This window comes from Protopterus annectens, chromosome 8.part0 (genome assembly GCF_019279795.1).
Source record: "Protopterus annectens isolate FY-2018-M chromosome 8.part0, PAN1.0, whole genome shotgun sequence".
Lineage (NCBI taxonomy): Eukaryota > Metazoa > Chordata > Ceratodontiformes > Protopteridae > Protopterus > Protopterus annectens.
The window spans coordinates 648,946,238-648,958,792 of NC_056741.1; the positions used below are offsets into that span (position 1 = coordinate 648,946,238).

The following is a 12,555-nucleotide window of genomic DNA, read 5'->3' on the forward strand; positions in this document are numbered from 1 at the left end:
TCAGAATCAGAATAAGGAGTGTACTCCTGCAAGTCTTCAGCCGAAGACTCTGAATCATCCGAAGCCTGTTCAAAACTTTCCAACTCTGGCTCCACCCTAGGCCTCTTAACAGGAGGGGGCATAGAACCTCTAATCAGAGTAATCAAATCTTCTGCCATTTTAAGCATGTGCTTCTTAGGCACAGACCCTGCTGAACTAGGACTGACACCAGCAGAAGCTAAACCTGGCCTGCCTCTGGAAGAAGCCTTGGAAACAGAAGGAGAGGGCCTAACCACCCTGGGAAGGGAGGGGAGTACAGAAACCTGAGAAGCCCCTTCAGCCTGACCTGCCTCTTGAGAGGCCACATCCTGCAAAATCAAAGTCTCCCCCTGAGACTCCAGAGAAGCCTCCATCGGAACCACCGGTTCCACTGAAGCCTCTAAAGAACCGGCGTCCGGAACGGACGACTCATCTTGCCTGGGTTTAACCGCTTTGTCTTTGCGCTTCTTCAGAAGCGGGCGCCGGAGTATCCGGCGGCATATTATAATTGCACCGCTTCAAGACCAGCCTAGCACAATCTAACCTTCGCAATAGTGCGCTTATTAAACCTAGCACAAAGCGACACCGACTACGCCGTGCTCAGACCCCAAACAAGGAATGCACAAAGAATGATAATCCCTATGCGGTATCTGTTTCCCACAAGAAATACAATTATTCACTTTTTATGACATCCGGTAATACACTGAGGCAAGAAAAAAACAAAATATTCCCCAACGGGGTACTTAGCCAACTTGGATTCGGTCTGAAACTCCGAACTCGAAAAATTTCAGAACGCCGAACGGCACTTGCAACGCTGCTTCTGCATCGGACCATGCGGCAAAAAAGACTGAGGATATGACGTCGGTCATGCGCTTTTGTACCCTGACGTCCTGATGTCAGTTTTAAGCGCCTTGACCGACGTCAGCCTAATACTTTGGTATTCGGGCCGACCGAGGACAGCGGACTACCCCATATGTAAGGACTGCAGCAATGTGAGATGAAGAACATCATACATTTTCACAAAAACAGAACAGGTATTGGCAAGGGAGAAAGAAAGTAGCAAAACTTGCAAAATTGATATCTGTTATGTACATTCATATAAAGGGCAGTGCAGGCCTTATATGCAAGTACGTATTTGTTAAGTAAGTGTTAGAGTGTGTTTTATATTTATGAGAAGTTGAAATGCAACATTCAGTTATAGCATCATTTTCTTTTAATTCTTTGAGTCCTTGTGATGTTGAGCTAGATTCCGACTCTATTATATTTGTTGTGCACTGCTGTTTCATTACTCGCTGATGTTGGGGTGGGGAATACAATTCAATAAAGCTGTTAGTGGAAATATCCCCATTTCTTATGACTGGTTTCATTCTGTTGACCACTAGACTCAGCGTGTGCCTTCTTTTCAGTATTCTCTTCTGCGTCACCGTCTCACTCATTTGCAGTGGTCTGTGATATTTGCACGTCTGTTTCTTCTCCACCTTTACTGCTGCTCAATATTTTAACAGATAAACATGGCAATCAGGATAAAGGGAGTCAATGTTCTATGTCTCAGACTATTGGAAGAAGCTGATGTAAGATGTCAATTACTGCTGAGCTGCAGATTATCCAACACTTAGGGACACTTAGCACATGTGGGGGCATCAGTCCTGGCAGTTAGAAGACTTTGTGAATCTGTGTTTCTTTCCAGAATGCCACACTATCTTCATTCAGCTCTTACATACGATACCTTATTTCATACTCCAGCATGTTCACATAACTCACAATGTACTAGTCATCTGGTAGCATTCATCCCACATGCCCTATGATGTTTACAATAATCTAGTGCATTGTAAAACTCCACAAGGGACTGCAGTGCTCCAGGAGCATAGCATTCCTTACATTGTCTTTCAGCTGCCATCTTTCAGACTAGTTTCAGATTTTTTGACTCCTTTGAAATTTGCTTCACGTCAGCTGGTGTATTTCTTTCATGACAGTCCTGGTGCCTTGTGAGAAATGATGAGAAATGATAGCCTTCCATCCCATCTGCTCCTTCAGCATGTTATTTTCTGAAAGAGATGAGCTTCAGGAGAGAAGATGTTTACTTGGTGCACCCTGCATACCACTTTACTCTGTGTTCTGTTTCTTAACCTGTATCCACTCTGGTTTAATATCTTATGGCTGGTGTTCATATACCCAAGCTTGATAAGAAATCATGTTTATTTTATTTACTTATTTATTAAGATCTGATTACTGGAAGAGTCCGACTCGGTAGAAGTCCATTTTCAATGGAGGCCCAGGGGAAAAAGCACTAAATTACTACAAAACATTTTAAGAATAATAATTTTACAATCTTCAAAAATAAAACAAAAGCAAAAACATCTGCAGTTTAAATAATTCTAACAAATTAGACATAATATAAAAGCATTGGTTAAGAATTGATACAAGTTATATGACAATCATTGAACCTTTTTAGAGAAATTTTAGACAGTTTGTAAAAAAAAATTAAAGATGAGTTAGTCTAATACAAACAGGAACAGCAATATGAAGTGAGGGGAAAATAAGCTTATGGTATATTTACAGAGAAAGTCAGGGAAGAGAATTTGATAGAAGTAAGGAAGTAAGTAAACAAGGGGGAGTAAGGAGGTATAAAGAATGAAAAGGTTGCTGTTCACATTTAGGTATATAGTTTATCCTTGGTTTGAGCAAGAACAGAGGCATTTTTTAGCTAGGAAGTCTTTCAGAGTGGTTTTGAAACATAGGAGGGAGCGTATTGACCTGATGGATACAGATAAGGAGTTCCAGGCCTTAGCAACCTTGTGTGAGTACAGACAATACCCAGCAGATTTGATAGGTTTGTAGACAAGAGTTTTTGGTCACTGGTTTGCAATAACCATCTGGGAACATAGTTGTGTAGAATGTTTTTTAATGCTGGACAGGTAGACGGATGCTGTACAATTTTATTTTATTTATTTAACATTTGTTTACTGGGAAAGTCCGACTGTACACAGATTCTTTTTCAATGAAGGCCCGGGGAGAAAAGCTCCATGAGTGACAGCAAACTTTAATGCACACATTACAATAATCAATAAAGTAAACAAAATGTAGTATACATAAGAAAATACAAACTTGTTACATCTTGACAACAAAACCTAGGCTTTGAACATAGCTAGTACTATTTGCAAAGCATGACTTGTGTCAAGATATAAGGTTAAGATAGGTCAGTAGGAATAAAGGATTAAACACCAGGAAAGAAGTTGGATATGGTTGGGGTATACTGTGATGTATGAGATTATTCATGAGGGGTTAGTACAGGAATATAGCCACTTATTTTTAGATAAGCTTTAAGTGATGGCTTAAAGTGATTAGTGGATGAGATTGAGAGAATGGATTTAGGAAGGGAGTTCCATATACGGGACATATACAATTGGAAAATAAGATTCTCCTGCAGTGTTGTTTGCCTTGGAGACGGTGAGTACGTTTTTATTGTTAGTTGGTCAGAAGTTGTGTATATGTTAGTTGATGAGACAGTTCTAACAAATTTATGAAGGATAGCATCACAAACCTTGTCAGAATTTGTGTTTGTGTGAGAAGAAGTTGTTGTATGATGCTTTGCTGTTTTATATTCAGAGTGCTTGACTACACCATCAGAGACGTGCCCTAAGCACTGGGAAGTTACCCGTGGTGAGAAATGTTGGAGAACACAGGTCTGCTTTTTGCAATAACACACACACAGTACATGAGTGTACAGAAGAACACATCCTCATTCCTGCAGTGGTACCTCTTTCTATCCCCACTCCTCCCTCTGATACCATTTCACAGTAACAGGGGTAAAGCACATACAATCCAAAGTATCCTAGGACATGTAATATGAAGGCTTGGACATGTAATATGAAGGCTTCTAGAGAGTGATGCCCCCAGGGTACAAAACAAAGTGTGTTGAGGAAGGATGTGAGACAAAAGCTAACAGTCTAACAGCCCTGTGGAGTTAATTAAACAAAACTGGTGTGGGACATGAAAATTGCCTCCTCCTGAATTCCTCCTTCACACAGCCATGTCTGGCATACATAAATTAAATAATTTAAATAAATACGTTCAAACTGAAATGAAATACTTTAAATAAATATTTTTATTATGATATTCAGCTTGTCTTTTTCATTTCAGATGCCCCATAACCCTTTCTTTATAACTGTGCTTGTATGTAACTTTTCTTAGTAGAAAGCTGAGGCTTACTGGTCAGCATATGGCAAGTCATCTCCTGCTTGGGATACATAAGGACCCTCGCTTTGTTCTTGGAAATTGCAACCTCCTCAAGGAAGTGTTGAAACACTTCCTGCCAGTTAAACAGTCCAGGATCTTCACAATTAGCACCAAGGAGTAAAAGACAATCAAGGATTCAGTTCACAAGCAAAAATATTTGTGGTTACAAACAGAATCAAAAGCAGTGGGTTACTAAAATGTTTCACTTAGCTAATCACATTCTGCTTATCTACAAAATATACAGTTTAATACCATAGTCACAGAACATACCTCATTAAGTGAATATACTTATTTTCTGGTGTAGTGCTGGAACATTTAGGATATTTAATTTAAAATATTGTCATATGAGTAGTACTGTAGGAATCTAACCCAGAAGGTTCCATGCTCAGTTTGTTACTATGGACTCTTGGCTGTAATTGCAGCCATCAGTTCTTGTTGTTTCGCCAGTGTAACTAGATGTGCCAGACTCTGCATCTTCACTGTCATGAGTCACCATTCTCTCCACCCCCCATTTATCCATCAGCATTTATCTTCTTAACATCTTAGACAAAGGCTCATAAGCAGAGCCAGTGTGTTTACATTTTATGCATAATATTTTGAATGAACTACATTAATATAATCAATCAGATTTAATCAACATGTCTCTCTACTGCAGTAATCTCTCTCTTAAGACTCATTTTAAAGCAGGTAGGCTATCTAAATGTGAATAACCCATCATTTAAATATTCAGTTAAATTAATGTCCCCATAGATTCCAGAAGGCAACAGAGGTGGGGGATGCCAAAGGCACTGACTTAGATAAAAAGGGCAAGATTTGCTTTATTTCTTCATTTCCCTCTCCCATTCTCTACTGATATAGTAACAAATACTTCAAGTAATTCAGTCTTTTATTAAGGCACCTTAGTGTAAACATATATTAAAAAAACACTGCTACATTTATAAGGCAACTGTTACTATGATGTGGATCGATATTAAGTCCTAGAAATCCCCCCCCCCCCAAAAAAAAAAGAAATCTTTTAGAGGGTATAGCTGTGGTGTCCAGTGCCTAGTGTACCATCTTTGGGTCTATATTAAATCAACAAATGCTTAAAAAAGCGACTGCTGATTTATCGACCCCATGTAAGTGAAAGCTTACAATCCCAAACACTTATAACAGCGATTTTTTCCCCAGGGAAAAAAATAACTTCCAAAAAAGAAAAAGAAAAACTTTAAAACATTATATAAGGTGGGGGCTTTGCCCCCACACCCCCCTACGTAAATATACCAACTCCGAGATCGCACTACAGTGACGAAAACTGCAAAATAACGAAGGCGGCCAAGCGATTTCTTTCCCAGGGAAAGAATTCACTTATATGCAGTTTCGTGCTTTCAAGTTCCATCAAGACGCATTCGATCATATAATAGGGAACCACAGTCTTTTACTTGATTGTACTATTTTAGGGGACAGTGCATAAAAATTTCTATAGTGAATGCATTATTGTCCTGTTTAGTGAAAGCTGTTTACTGACAGCCCTGTTTTTACAGGCTATAGCTACTGTGGCCAGTGCCCAGTGACTTTTCTGTGGTGTGTCTCCTGAGTTGTGCAAACATATATGACACTACAAATTAGCTCTATAATGTTAGCAGTTCTATCTTATTGATTGGTGATCATTCTGAGGTAAATAATGCTAGCTATTGTATTCAGTACCTAGCATTTCTGATGCTAAAATTTAGTTCTATAGTATAAGGAATTCCATGCTAGTGTTTAGTGTTCATTCTGTATTATATTGTAAAACTATAGCATTCAGTGCCTAGCAGCTGTCTTGCTGTATGTGCAGGTTCATAGGTGCATACTAGGCTAATGATCACTAGGGCCCTTAAAAGCCAAGCCATGCAACCCAAATGTGACTCACAAATTTGATTTACAGGAGGTGATTTAGTGACTGCCTCTGATGATCAGAAGTATAGGAGCCAGAGTACCAATCCATAGGTCCACAATGCTGTTAAACAGGGATAGGGAGGAACTCTACTTCACATGGATGGGGAGCCTGTCCCAGAGAATGGGAATTCTCTGAGAAACATATCTGTCTCTCCAACATGTCCTATTTATGCTGCAGCAAAATGTAGGTATTTTAATCTAGCAGTTCTGATGCTGTTTGTTTTATGGATGTGCAAAAGATTCATCAAAACAGGGTCCAGGGATGCCTTGGATGCCAGGAAAGGATCACCTCTCAGAAGGCTGTATGGTACTAAGCAAAGAGATGTGGGTTTGAGGCGATCAGTGTAGGACATTGTATTTACTCCCTGCATTCTTTTTGTAAGGAACCTTTGTGGACATTCCAGTTGCTGCATTTTTCTGGTCAGGTACATACCGAAGGGAGCATTATACTCTATGATGGGATTGGTGAGGGCCAAGGACAGTGGTATGACGAACTCTCTGGGCCTAGATGCCATGTCCGTGCTTATAAGTTTAGCAACACAAAAGGGTTTACTTACTAACTTGGACATATGTTGGTCAAAGGCTAGATTACAATCTACATGAGCTCTCAGATTCCTGACAAGTGGGTTAACTTGTTTTATTGATGTAGTAGTTACCAGGAGTGGCAGACTTCCCAAAAGGTACTATAATGCATTTATTGGTAAAGAGTTTTAAACCATTTCTTTGGCACCAAGCATTTGTTGTATTGCACCTTCCTGAAGGGTGTTGTCATCTTGGGGGGATTCAATGCCTGCTCCTAGTTTGCAATCATATGCAAACTTCATTAGTCAGAGGACTTTGACATTGGCTTTGACATCCAAGAAGCAGATGAGAAAGAGGAGTGGGTCTAGCACAGAGCCCTGGGAGACTCCACTGGTGACAGGCCTCTTTGTGGAGGTTGCTTCATAGATTCTAACCTTCAGAGTCCTATCAGTGGGCCAGCTAGCTATCTAGTGTGTTACAAAGGGGTTTATACCTAGTTCTGTAAGTTTGTTGTCAATGCTTGAGTGGAGTATTGTATCACATGCCTTAGCCAGATCTAGGTTGGCACATGCTGACCAGTAAGCACAGTTTTCCCTCCTCCATTGCTTTGGTGACCTTTTCAAATATGTCCACCAAATTCAGTAAGCATGAACTTCCTTTGACAAAGCCAAACAGGGATGGATCCAGTGTCTTGTGGTCTCCTATGCCCTTGTTGATAACTTCCATGATAATTCTTTCCATGGCTTTGCAAATAAGACTAATCAGACTAATGGGTCAGTAGTCTCAAGAGTCTGTTTAAGGTCCTCTCTTATGAGGGATGATTACCATTGATGTCCTCCACTCATGTGGTACAAAGCCTGTTTTAAGACTGTAGCTAAATAATGACACCAGGGGTCCTGATAAGTCATATTTTAGACTATTTAAGAGGCATTTTGGGATGCTATTGAGGCAGTGTTCTTGGCTTTAGTGAGTGCAGCCAGTACATGCTCCATAATTATAGTTGTAGGGGTTAAGTTTGAGAGTATTACTGAGGGGTGAGGGTGTGTGGGGGGGGGTAAAGTTGGAGAGGTGACTTATACATCTCTAGGATCAAGTGAGCTTTATTTTATATAACTGGGAGTTGTAACTGTACAAAGTAGCTGTGTGAAATTATCATTACTTTGTAATATAGCCTAGGTCTATATTTTCACCAAGTATACCTAGATTAGCCACCATTTTACCTAACTTCAGAGTATTACACTAAATGCTTCATCCATAAATCTTCAGAGTTTTCTGTAGTTGTCTCCATCCATCCCCAGAGTACTATAACAAGCTGTAGTCTCATCAGTCTGCTGTCATTCCATCCATAGTCAGTCCGATTACATTAGGTGGTCTAAAGCAGGGTAGCAAAAGACTTTTGTTCACCAATTTCACTGCTTCTAACAACTGATAATATACAACGAGTGACATGTAAATACTTAAGAAACATGGAGACAAACTTATTGCATCAAGTACTATCAGTGAGCATCGTACTACCACAAATCACATCACTCGCAGCACATCACTCAGCCCATAATTTATACTGAGGCTGTAAAGAAAAACTTGGCAAAACAATACTATAAAAGATCCCAGCCTGCACAATGCAACATCTATTCCATCTCCACTCCCACATGCTGCATGTCCATGTAGCAAAGCCGAGAGTCAACAGAAAAGCAGGCCTAAGTGCATAAGGTCCACTAGATCCACTTTCATCTAGGTTAATGCTTTAGTTATAATCCTAATGCTATATGTGTCACTTGACTACAGTCAGGCATATTGACTCCACACTCACCATAACAGACAAGAGCTGGGTGACTAGGCTGTTTGTCCAGTACCAGGATCCACAATGTCACAAGGGCCCTAAGATCCCTTAAACTAGTCATATATGACTATGACCAAGTAGAGGCCCATGTGGCACGGAATGACCTGAGGTACCCAGAGGGACATGCAGAGAGACATGATTGAATGTACTCTGCATGTGTTTGAGTCAGGAAAGTCATAGGTCTTGAGCAAAAGTTTGACTTCACAAAGAATGTTTCCTAGATACCAATACAAGATAATTAGTTTTAACAATCGGTTAAGTAGTTTGCATTATTCTAATGGGATTCAGTATGTGTTGGCCTGGAATAAAATGGTAGCAAAGAATTGCTGTTTCACCAGGGATGGCTTAAGCCCTCTTATACCCGGAATTCTACATACTGGGTAAAGCCACTGGTGCTTCCATACTGTTTTCTTAAGGCAGACCCCCCCTCCCCCCCAGCTGATAATTCCAACATAACAAACTCACACTTTTATTCAGATAACATCATGGCAGACAGTTTGCAATCCACCTCAGTGCTAGGAGCCTGAGTAGAAAGATACCAGAAATCAAGACCTTCCTATAACTCAGAATCCTTCATATTGGCTACTTTCTGAGACATGGTTTCAGTGCAATGACAGCACTCACTCTGTTGGGTTTAGCACCTATCATACTTTCAGGCCCTTGAGTAAAGTATAGTTTTGTACCTACCATAAATGTAGATGTTCAAGTGTTCACACTGCTGCAGTCATCACACTTGGATTATCCTGCCGTCAGGCGTTCCCGCAGTCGGCCAGAGTTCCAAAGTCTTGGTCCGGTGTCGGTTGTTGTTGCTTCTTCCCTGACGTCAGTGTGCCAGGGGTATATAAGAGGCATCCAACGCCATTTTCTTCAGTTTTTCTTGCCCCAGATGTCAGGTGCCCCCAAGTAGGTAGGCAATACATATTGTTAATAAAACATATAAAAGGAATAAAAGGAATACCTTCAGTTACAAGCAAATACACCACAAAGGTTGTACAGGATAGAAAGGTATAGAAAAGTTCAGCAAGGTCAGAGGGGATGGAGGGAGGGTAACCTGGACTGCAGCAGTGTGAACACTCGAACATCTACATTTATAGTAGGTACAAAACTGTACTATGTTCATCGTGTTACACTGCTGCAGTCATCACACTTGGGTTGAATCCCAAAGCTAAGGATGGGCGGTGGAACTAAACAGGGTTTGGAGAAGCTAGTAGGCCCTGCAGGACTGCAGTGGCAAAGCCAGCTCTGGTTTTAAAGTATAGAGGTAAGTGATAGTGCTTGGTGAAGGTGTGCACTGAACTCCAAGTTGCAGCCTCCAAAATATCCTTGGTTGGTACCCCTCTGAGGAAGGCTGTTGATGTTGCTGTAGCCCTGGTGGAGTGGGGCATAATGTTACCAGGTACAGGTTTCCCATGGTGTGTGTAGCAGAAACAGATACAATGTCCTATCTATTTTGAAATGGTCTGTTTTGAGATAGCCTTTCCTTGTGATCCTGCAGAATAGGATACAAAGAGCTGATCAGATTTTCTGAAAGCCTTAGTTTTATCCAAGTAGTAATGTAATTGCCTGTGAATGTCCAAAGAGTGTAGGAGCCTTTCCCCTTTGCTCTGGGGGTTTGGATAAAAGGTGGGCAAATGAATGGTTTGGTTTAGGGCCACACTGGATACCACCTTTGGCATAAAGGAAGGGTTAGTTCGTAAAGCGACTCTGTCTTAATGAAAAATGGTGAAAGGCTCCACTGCCATTAGGGCCTGTAGCTCTGAGACTCTTCATGCTGAAATTATTGCTAGTAGCAGGGCAGTTTTCTATGATAGAAACTGTAAATCAGCTGTAAAAGCTGGTTCAAAGGGTGGTAGTGTAAGTTTTTCCAAAACAAGGTTGAGATCCCAAGTTGATGTTGGTGCTCTCCGGGGTGGTCTTATGTTCTTAGCCCCTCTGAGGTATTGTCTTAGTAATGGATGTGAAAATATAGGAGGATCCGTGTTGTATTGAGCTGAAATAGCTGAGGCATGGATCTTAACAGATGAAAAGAAAAGTCCTTTGTGCAACATCTCAGTTAAATATTGTAGAATCTGAGGAATATTTGGGACAAGGGGATTTTGGCCTTTAGCCTGGTTCCAGGCACAGAATCTTTTCCATTTGTCTGAATAGGCTTTAATGGTGCTGAGCCTCCTGGCCTCCAGAATGACATCCTTAACAGCTTTAGAGAGAAGTGTTGACTGGTTGTTTAGGTAATTTGCCATGCAGCCAGATTTTAAAGTCTTGAGCTGGCTGTGTAGAATCTGATTGTTTTGCTGAGTGAGCAGGTGAGGAATTTTAGGTAAAATCCATGGTGGGCCTTGAGCCATGTTCCTTAGTATTGGATACCAGTGTTGGCGTGGCCAGTCTGGAGCAATGAGTATCATTTGTGGCCTCTCTAATCTGGCTTTCAGCAGCACCTTTGCCAGAAGAGGCAGCGGAGGAAAGGCATACACTGTTAATGTTTTCCAACTGAATGAGAGCGCGTCCACTTTCCAAGCTATTGTGTGGTATGTCCTTGTGCAAAATTTCCGTAATTGGCAGTTTTGGGGGGAAGCAAACAGATCTATGTCTGGGCTCCCCCATTTTTGAGTTATCATTGCGAATACTTGTGGATCTAGTTTCCACTCGTGAGGATCTATGATGTTTCTGCTTAGATTGTCTGCCAATGTGTTTTTCTTTGCTGGCAGGAATTGTGCTTGTAGTTGAACTTGGTAGGTCAGTGCTGCGTTCCACAAGGTCATTGCTTGCCTGCATAGGGGGGTAGGAATGTGTGCCCCCTTGCTTTTTTATGTACCACATCACTGTGGTGTTATCCATCTTTATTAGGAGTTGTCCTGGATGTAGGAGGTCCTTGAAAGCTCTTAGGGCATTTTGTACAGCTAGCATCTCTTTTTGATTGATATGTAGATGCCTTTGATCTGCAGACCATTTGCCCTGAATACACTGTCCTGCCATGTGTGCTCCCCAGGCATAATCCGATGCATCTGTTGTTATAGTTTGCCTGGCTGTGGGTAAGGTGAAAGGCTGACCCCTGTTGAGGTGACATGCCTGAGCCCACCATACAAGCTCCTGTTGAGGACAGGGAATGAGTGGTATTATTGTTTCCGAGCTGTAGCTGTGTTGAGTCCATACGCTTTTCAGGTACCATTGTAATTTCCTCATATGCAGTTTTGCATATGGTATTAGTAGTATGCAAGATGCCATGAATCCCAAGGCCTGCAGAATTTTTCTTGCAGGGAATTGGGTCTTTGTTGCCATCATTTTGAAGTATTGAGTCAGTTGTCCTTGCTTGTCTGGCATGAGATAAGCCATCTGGGCTGTTGTATTTAAGATGGCACCCAGGAATATTATGTCTTGTGAGGGCACTAGTTTTGACTTCTTTTCATTTACTGTGTACCCTAGGCAACTTAATAGGTTTTTGACAAACGCCAGATGCTTTAAAAGAATGTCCTTGCTTTCTGCTTGAATAAGGCAGTCATCCAGCTATGGATATATTTGAATTCTTCTTTGTCTGCAGTATGCAATTACTGGTGCCAGGCATTTTGTGAAGACCCTGGGCACAGTAGATAAGCCAAAGGGCAGTGCAGAGAATTGGTAATGGGTTGAACCTGCTATAAATTAGAAGTATTTTTTTGCAATTTTGTCTGATAGGGACATGCAGGTATGCCTCCTTGAGGTCCAACGTTACTAGCCAAGCCTTCTTGCCCAGCATGGGAAGAAGTTGCTGTAGTGTTAGCATCTTGAATTTGGGTACTTCCAGATATGTGTTTAGAATTGAGAGGTCCAGAATGGGTCTCCAGGCTTTGTCCTTTCAGGGAACTAGAAAGAGTCTTGAGTAAAATCCTTGTCCTTGCTCCTGTGTAGGAACCTGTTGAATGGCTCTCATGTCCATGAGGGCTGTAATTTGTTTTTGAGCCTCTACCCATTGATTTGGTGGCAGGTTTGGCATTCCTTTTATCCTTGGTAAAGTGTGAAAGTGGAATCTGTATCCTTGAGATACAATA

The 12,555-nt window shown here is 41.2% G+C and overlaps 1 protein-coding gene across 1 annotated transcript in view; it reads right to left on the minus strand.

Annotated features, from left to right (window-relative positions):
• The window catches only part of KCNN3 (potassium calcium-activated channel subfamily N member 3), a 2,562,115-nt gene that overhangs the window by 1,842,544 nt on the left and 707,016 nt on the right, over positions 1-12,555 (minus strand). The window lies entirely within an intron of this gene.